The 9,141-nt window shown below is 48.3% G+C and overlaps 1 long non-coding RNA gene across 1 annotated transcript in view; it reads left to right on the top strand.

The window, feature by feature from the left end:
- The first annotated feature begins 6,065 nt into the window (after positions 1-6,065).
- LOC121034820 (uncharacterized) overlaps positions 6,066-9,141 on the top strand; it is a 24,997-nt gene continuing 21,921 nt past the window's right edge. The window contains exon 1 of the long non-coding RNA XR_005792634.1: positions 6,066-6,240. This is a non-coding gene — a long non-coding RNA (uncharacterized LOC121034820). The remainder of the gene's footprint in view (positions 6,241-9,141) is intronic.

Genomic DNA, 9,141 nt, shown 5'->3' on the forward strand with positions numbered 1-9,141 from the left:
CTTAATTGGACATGGCTATGAACGTGGGCATGTTTTAGTAGCTGCCAAGGTTGAGAAGCTATCATGCAGCCAAGGTTGAGAATCGCTCGTCTAGTGGAGAAATGTGTTTGCCTCACAATCTGACCCTCTACAGAAAGTTCTTGGGGCAACATCAAAATAAAGTGAATAAAAGGCCTTGAGGAGCTGAACTGGCCCCTCTCACGGGTCCCAGGAGACAGAGGGCAGTGTTGGTGACTGAAGGAGGGACTCTGCAAAGGGGCTTTGTTACTCCTTCTCTGATACTCACGGCTCTGCTCCCTCCACCCCTCCAGCTGACAGCAGGCCCAGTGGTTAACACTTGGGTAAACTGAAGAATGAAAAAGCTACAAGGGAGGCATGTTCTAGCCTCTAATAGCTGCACACTGAGCAAAAAGCCCAAACGGACAAAGACCAAAAATGTCACCGGACTATTTCTGGGAGATGAAGCCAAGGTCATTCCGTTTTCTTCATAAGCGTTTGCAGATTTCTGTGGTATAAATATTCCTGCAATGGCTGACTTCAAGATGCCAACAGTTTAACAATTGGTCCCCAGGATCCCTGAAATTTCACAATTGGCGGAGAAAGAAACTACTGTGATTAGAAAGCGCAGGCTATCCTAGAGGTCTGGAGCTAGAGCTCTCACTAACAGAGCTTTCATTGGCCGGAAGTGGCTCTTCTGAACCAGTCCCAGCAGGTAGCAATCAGGGACTCGGGATTCTGACCATCTCGTGTGATGAGCGTGATGAGTCCCAGGTGGCAAAAACAGCCAGCCTAGGTCATGTGCACACTCCGGTTGCTGGGGTCTGTGGTGGAGGAGAGGAGAGGAAGGAATGCCGGGAAGACCACGTATGTGAACCCAAAGAGCCCGTGCTGCAGACGATGTCCCTGCTCGTATGGGTATTTCCATTGTCACTGTCAGTGTCCCTCTGACAAACCTTTGGGATCAGACAGGGACCTCAGATTTGAGGCTCACCACTTCTTCAGTGGAACCTTTGACCATTTACTTACTCTAGATTGGATTTCTGACTTCTGGAATTGCTGTGGGGAATGAATATAAATGGTTGGTACAGATGTGCTCAGAGTTTACTTCCTTGAAAGCCCTGCATTCAGTCAGCAAATGCTTACTGAGTGCCTACTATGTGCCCACCTCTGTGCATATGAGGACAAATGAAAATGAGGCTCGTTCAGATGGTTTTGACTGGAATTGGAGGGGCTGTTAGCATTGGGAATGTGGGGACAGAGCTGCTTCAAAGTCAGGCAATGTTTCCACAGCTGCCTGTTAAATAGGGCCATCCTGTGATAACCTGCACTGTCTTAGCATGCTTTTAATTATTCCTCGTGGCATAGGACCCATATTCTTCTGGGCAAGAGAGAGAAAGAGATCCAAGTGAAAAGATGTTTCGTAGAAGCCAGAAATGTCCCAGAATTCATCAATGGAGGATCGAAAGGTGCTAGGAACTTGCAAGGGGACATTTAGGAAGGAACTCCCTTAGATGAACAAGAGGGCTGCGTGATCACCACCCTGGATCATCGGAAGGGTGGAGTTTCTCCCTGTGGTCAGTGTTCCCCCTTGACGGCAAGTATGTAGTATGGCCACTAGGTGGCAGTGCTCTCCAAGGTGAAAGCGGCTTTCCCAGCCAAGAGCCTCTCCGGGGGGGCCCTGGACATTTCCCACTCTTAACACAAGACAGGGCTCCGTTGAGACCTTACGTGTAGCCACACCGAAAACACCAAAGTGGAAACCACCACATGTGCAATCCTACATGGAGGTCAAATGCGGCCCTTTACTTACCCTTACGTTTCAGTGGAAAATTGGCCGTTGCCACCAGGTGGCAGCAGACATCTATTTGCGAGCTTCCACCAGCAATGGCTCTGCTTCCCAAGGGCCAGCTCTGTACCAGGCACTGTGCTGAGCGCTCTAGGGAGATTATTTCACTCAGTTCTTAACAACACTCCTTTGAACTACATACTAGTAGTATCTTCATTTTACAAAGGAGGAAACTCCCACTCAGGGAGTTTGAATAAGTTGGTGTGCCCATGACATGACCAGGGGTGGAAGGAGGATGCAAATCCGGGCAGCTTACCTCCCCAACTTTCCTTCTCATCGACTTGATTCAATAGCAAAACTTCCATCTTGGTCCTGGGCCAGTTCTGCTTTCTCTCAGCCCGGGGGGAACATGCCTTCAGGACAGGACAGCTGCTGACAGCCGGAAACTGGGTGTGGACACCGAAGTGGGGTTGTGGGTGGGGCATCGATAGTCCGTTCAAAGCTGCCAATGTCACTAAGAGCCAACACAGGCTAAAATTCTGGTTCCTTCCAGCTGGGCATGTGGTCTGCCCTCTACATTTTCACAAATGCTACTGAGTCATGCAAATGTCTTGGTGGCCCTAGAAATTATCTCCGGCTCTCTAGCCCAGGCACATTTTCATCGGCTCCTACTGTTCCCATGTACACACACACACACACACACACACACACATTTTACAGAATCACTCCACCTCTAGATGTCCACTTCTGTACTGAGTAGGGTAAAGCTAGACTGCCAACAAAGAGACCCAATAATTAATTCAGTGTCTGAAGGAAGACATTTTATTTCTGTCTCACATTACAGTTCAAGGGGAGCATTCAAGCTCTGAGGGCAGATTTAAGTTAGCGTCTTTGTCCTCCATCCCCTCCGGGACCTGTTGTCAAGGGCATGGTTCGGCTTTAGGAAATGGTAAGATGCAGTGAAACCATTTACCGAAAACATGGGTGTGCCCATTCCCTGGACCCTCAGTGGCCGTGGCTTCCCTGCATTAAGACAGTAGACTGGCTTTTATTTTATTTACTTATTTTTTTAAATATGAAATTTATTGTCAAATTGGTTTCCATACAACACCCAGTGCTCATCCCAACAGGTGCCCTCCTTAGTGCCCATCACCCACTTTCCCCTCTCCCCCTCCCCCCATCAGCTCTCGGTTTATTCTCAGTTAAGAGCCTCTTATGGTTTACCTCCCTCCAACTTTCCCCCCCCACCATGGTCTTCTGTTAAGTTTAGTGGAAACATATGGTATCCGTCTTTCTCTGTATGACTTATTTCACTTAGCATAACACTCTTCAGTTCCATCCACGTTGCTACAAAAGGTCATATTTCATTCTTTCTCATTGCCAAGTAATATTCCATTGTGTATATAAAGCACAATTTCTTTATCCATTCATCAGTTGATGGACATTTAGGCTCTTTCCATAATTTGGCTATTGTTGAAAGTGCTGCTGTAAACATTGGGGTACAAGTGTCCCTATGCATCAGCACTCCTGTATCCCTTGGGTAAATTCCTAGCACTGCTATTGCTGGGTAATAGGGTAGATACTATTTTTAATTTTTTGAGGAACCTCCCCACTGTTTTCCAGAGCTAGACTGGCTTTTAGAGATTAGGAAACTATTTCTAGAATTTCTATTGCTACCACAGAAGCTGGCAAGGGAACAATCCAAAGGAAGCCTGAGGGAATAAGCTGTTAAAAACGTGATCTAAGTCTCACATCCTCTCTTGATACATAGTCCCCATCAAGTTTATCCTTTCCCGGGGTTATAATGGCACAACCTATGGGAAGAGAAATAGTTACAAGGACAGGTGAGAGGAACACAGAGCTAGAAAGTCCCCTGCACTCATCAGGATATCCCATGCCTTTTAACACAAGGGATACCGCATGCCTCCTTGTGCATCACAGATACCACTCAAACACCCACGTCCCACAAATCCCATGTATCCCGGAAGCAGTGTTGGCATGCTTAATGGGGACTCGTGCGAAAGTTTCGCCTGGGCTGGGGAGCCTCAGGGACAATCACCGATAAAAATAAGCTGACTGTGCTCGGCTGCCCCTCAGTCATGCCACCTGTGTCTCACCCAGTGCGGTGGAGCAGGACTTTATGAAACGTGTCTGGGTCATGCAGCTGTTTGTACTTGAGCTACCTTCTCTGTTGTTGCAAGCCATGCAGATTGACCCTGAGAGGATGCTGGTGGCTGCTGAATACGTTTGCCGTATTTTTCGGTCCAAGTTAACGTCAGCTGGTCAGAAACAACCTCCCGCTTGCCTCCAGAGCTGCTGGAGCATGGCAGTGACACTTTGCTAACGCTACAGAATGTATTAACGAAAGATAAATGATGTTCTATAACCACGGGTTCATGAGTTGTTTGGGGGAGGGTTGTATCAATCTGCCAGCAAAGCTTAGTGGTGATAATGATATGCATCTGGTTTTGGTGGAGCCTGTGGGGTTTTGACCATTGAAGGCTGGCCGTGTAGCTTCAATATGCCTGGAGGACCAGCTCCCTACAAGAGACTCCCACCACAGGGAGACTTTGGGTTCCTACTGCTCAGGGTCTTTGCATGTACACCACTGAGGATATGGGACCTGTGTGACTCAGCAATGGGAGGACAAAGAAGACTGTTCCCGAGAGTGCCAGACCCCTTCTGATATGTCTCTCTCCTGAATTACACCCATTGCCTGTTACAAGGCTGAGCGTAGCACGTTTGAATCCCGTGAGCCCTGTCAGCAGCAGAGCATTTAAGGTAATTAAAGTGCAATTAACACACATTATCTTTTCGATGCACCTTCATAGTCTGTTCTTAATGTCACCTAAACCATCCGCTTGCTAAGTGCACTTGGTCCTTGGCAATCAGTCTGGTGACCCGGAAAGGTAAAGAAAGCCTCGTTACAAGGGGAATAATGAGGGCTCTAGGCTGTAACTCTCTGGCCTCCATAAACACGACCAAAGAGAACTCAGGTGATTTGCTCGAACAGCATGTAAGGTGGAGGAGGGGCACAGAGCCTCTCCCACAGGGAGTCTGTCACCTGCAGGGAGGACAGCGGGAGCACCACAGAGGAGCTTTCCCAGGAGGAAGGCAGCTGGGAACAGAGACGAGCACCAGGACGGAGCCCTGTGGACGAGACAGAGGGATGTACTCAGAGATGTGAAGAGGGAGCCACAGGGTTTGCTGGGTAAGCATACATAACTTTTAAAAATCCTAATGTATTGAGGTGAAATTCACATAACTTAATCATGTTTAAAGTGAACAAGTCAGTACATTGGTACATTCACAATGTTGTGAACTGTCTAGTTCCAAACCACGTTCGTCATCCCCAACAGACACCCCACAATCAAGCAGCCGTTCCTCGTTACCCCTCCCCCACCCTTGGCACCCACGAATTGCCTTTTGTCTCTATGGATTTGCCTGTTCCGGAAACTTCATATAGATGGAATCACACAATAAATGATCTTTCGCATCTGGCTTCTTTCACTTCGCATAATGGTTTCAAGGCTCATCCAATTTACAGCATGTGTCAGATCTTTCCTTTTTAAGGTTAAGTAGTATTTCCATTGTGTGGATACACTACATTCTTTTTTTCCTTTCTTTTTTTTTTTTTTTTTTTAGAGAGAGAGAGAGAGAGAGAATCTTAGATTCCACACTCAGCGTGAAGCCCAACACGGGGTTCGATCCCACAGCCCTGGGATCATGACCTGAGCTGAAATCAAGAGTTGGTGCCTCAACCGACTGAGCCACCCAGGTGCCCTGGATAGACTACATCTATCTATCCATCCACACATTGATAACCACTTGAGCTGTTTCCACCTTTTGGCTAGTGTGAGTAACGCTGCCGTGAACACGCACATACACTTTCAGTTCTTTGGGGGCACATACCTACGAGTGGGATTGTGGAATCATTTGGTAATGCTGTTTAACTCCACACATAACTTTCCATTGCACCTGTCAGGAGTTGGGGATTAGCAGAGGGTTGCTGGAGGGAAAGTTCAGTGAGCTCAGAGTCCCATCCACACAGAGGGGGCTGGGGTGGCTGCCTGGCCTCTAGCCGAGAGAGAAGGTATTAAGGAGCCATCAAGAAGCTTGTTATATGCTCTCTGGGGATTGGGGAGGAGGTAGCTGCCGGCTTCGTAACAACATAGCCAAGAGAGCTGGCTGTGCACGTTAGGCCTCCTCTCTAGAATTTGCGGGCACAAAGCATGGTGTGGGTGTCCACCGGAGCAGAGATGGGCCTCTCGTTCAAGAGGAGTGAGATGTCCTCAGGTCCTGCACACCAGGCTGCCCAGAGAAGGTCAGGAACAACAGCAGAAGGAAGCTGGGCTTCACTCCTGCGCACAGAAGAGCTGCAGATGAGTTACAGGCAGCCAGCTGGAGCAGGGGTACATCCTCTCGAGTCAAAGGAAGATCCCAGGGATGAGACGGTGGGTCTCAAAAACCAGGACAGAGAAAGTGTTGGCTTTCATTCTTTCCATGCCCTCTCATGGTGGTATTAATCAAGTAAGGTCTTACCTCACCTCCCTCCCTCCCAGCCACTACCGACTCCCAGCCCTGGAGAGGACAGGAACCTCTCTACGTTGTTTAGGATGAGAACTAGAAGGTCCGGGTAGGTGAGCACTAACCAGGCTTCCCACCCTTCCACTGCAGACCTCTAACCCCGAGCTGTGCGGAAGAAGTTTTACCTTTCAATGAAATCAGAGATCTTTTACTTGTTAAAAATGACACTGATAGGATGCATTAAGTTCTGTACTGAAACTGTGTTTTGCGACTTTGTGGCCAGAGCACTTCCCAATTCTGTGAGTGGTCAGAAAAGTGACTGGCCCAGCCATGAATTCCATCCATGACCATGGATTTTGTTTTTAATAAAACAAAATAACATAGTAAAATGCAGTATAGACCAGAGCTGTTAGGGAAGATTTACTGTTGGCATTTTAATTCTTTGGGCTTCTGGTCATTGCTAACCATAATATAACTTCGCTGGGGTAGAATTGGGATGGGGGCGCCTGGGTGGCTCAGTCAGTTAAGCATCTGACTTTGGCTCAGGTCTGATCTCGCAGTCCGTGAGTTCAAGCCCCGTGTCGGACTCTGTGCTATCGGCAGAGCCTGCTTCAGATCCTCTGTCCCCCTGGCTCTCTGCCCTTCCCCTGCTCATGGTCCCTCACTCTCTCGCTCTCACTCTCAAAAACAAACATTAAAAAAAAATTGGGATGGCCATAGTTCTTGAGATTCACTGAATAGAATGTTGCTTAAAAAGTGAATTTCTGGGGCGCCTGGGTGGCTCAGTTAAGCCTCCGACTTCGGCTCAGGTCATGATCTCGTGGTTCACGAGTTCGAGCCCCACATCAGGCTCTGTGCTGACAGCTCAGAGCCTGGGGCCCGCTTCAGATTCTGTGTCTCCCTCTCTCTCTTCCCCTCCCCTGCTCATGCTCTGTTTCTCTCTCTCTCAAAAATAAATAAACCTAAAGAAAAAAAAATCTTTTAAGTGAATTTCTTACTTAGCCTTCCCCTTCCTCCGACTCGACTTCTTAGTGTATTACCACTTGTGGTTTATGATTTGGGTTTAGGATTATCTGCCATATGTGTTATGCCTGTTCTATGTGCAGAAGCTTTGCTTACGTCCTGAAGAACAGAGCATGTGACATTCCTGGGCATCCACCTCTCTTGTCGCAGCCCAGAGTCTGGTACGCGGGAACAGCTCAGTACCCGGAAGAGATTTGTTCTCTCTCTACAACTAGACAGTTCACTTGCCAGTCACAACCCGGGAGCCTGAGCTCAGCAAGCAAGCACACTGGGCTTCTTCTCTCCACGCCACGGGCGAGCAAGGGGCTTATTGGAACAAAGGGCCGGGGGCTCTGTGCCCTTCCTACAGGGCTTGCAGGGGTGACTTTTCTTCCCTGTCACCTCCTTTCTCTCTCCAGCAGAGGCTACCAGGACTGCCCTTCTTTAGACCAGAATAGGAAACCGGGGCCGAAAGTCAGTAAGCGAACTTGTCACAGTGGTCTCTCCAAAGCCAGGAAGCAATGCTCCTCATTTCTGTGCAAGTGCTCGGAACACTAAAGGGATCTTTTTTTGCTTAAAGAAATCTATAAGAGGAAATCCACCAAATGTGACCCGTGCGTACCGATCACACGCGAAGGCGGGGAACAGCCTGTATCGTGACACGTGAGCCTGCCTCAGAGTCACCGGAAGGACGTTCTAAACCACCCTCCTGGGCCTCGCCCCCAGAGTTTCTGAGTCAGCAGGTCTGGACGGAGCAGATAATTCTCATTTCTGACCTGTGCCCAGCGAAGCAATTGCTGCTGGTCTGCAGAACCACGGAGCTAGGTGATCGGCTGGGGTACCACTGGTGACCCCAATCGCTACAAAGTCAATCACTCTGATATTTCTAAAGTGTCTCTATAACCCTCTGAAAATAACTCTTTGCCCACCCTCCTCATCTGCTGGATAAATACCAGAGACTGTGTTTGGGAGCTTCTTACCCAGACTACTCTGGGCCCTTGCCCTGAAGTGTTGCTCACTGAAATCATCGAGTTCACCGTCATCTGTGTATGGCTTCCAGTTCATCTCAACAAGAATCCTGAAATTACAGAACCCTCCAGCAAGAAGTGACCCATGTGCCTGGGCTTCCACGGGGGATGAAGGGCACACAGGTGGGCCCTAGAGGAAGTCCAAGGCTTTGTCTCCACCTAAATCTACCCCAGAAGGAATACAGTTGGCCTGTATTCCCCCTAGACCTGGGGGTGGGATTTTCCCATTCCCAAAGCTGGTGTGATACAATGTGCATGGGCTGTCTCCCCCGCAGGGTGGGTCCCGATCCCTGCTCCCCCTCTTTAGAAAGTCAAGCAGAAGAAGCATAGGACCCAAAGGAGAAGGGACATGAAGAAGAGAGGGAAGCCTCTGTCCCTTGAGTAATTTTGTTTGAGCCTCCAGCTTGCAATCCACGTGGTCCTAAGGTAATGGGTCTGGATGCTGAAAACGTTAGAATACCTGAGGGGAGCTACCAAAAATTGCCCCTGCTCAAACCCAGGTGGCCTAGACAGGCATCTGTAAACAAAAAAAAAAAAAAAAAAAAGAGGGTGGTGAGAATTTAACAAAGAGAAATGAAAGCAAATGCCACCAAAGGACACGTCCAAAGAGCAATACTAGCTTTATTCATGACGGCAAAAAATGAAAATAGGACATTGGGAAACTGTGGCCGGTTACTGGGAAGAGGCTGAAGGGAACTCTCTAGAATGTTGGCAATTTTTATCTTGATCTATGCTGTGTGTGTGTGGGTGTATCTATGAAAATAAGTATATATATATATATATATATATATATATATA

Source organism: Herpailurus yagouaroundi, unplaced genomic scaffold (genome assembly GCF_014898765.1).
Source record: "Herpailurus yagouaroundi ecotype Mexico unplaced genomic scaffold, PumYag 160, whole genome shotgun sequence".
Lineage (NCBI taxonomy): Eukaryota > Metazoa > Chordata > Mammalia > Carnivora > Felidae > Herpailurus > Herpailurus yagouaroundi.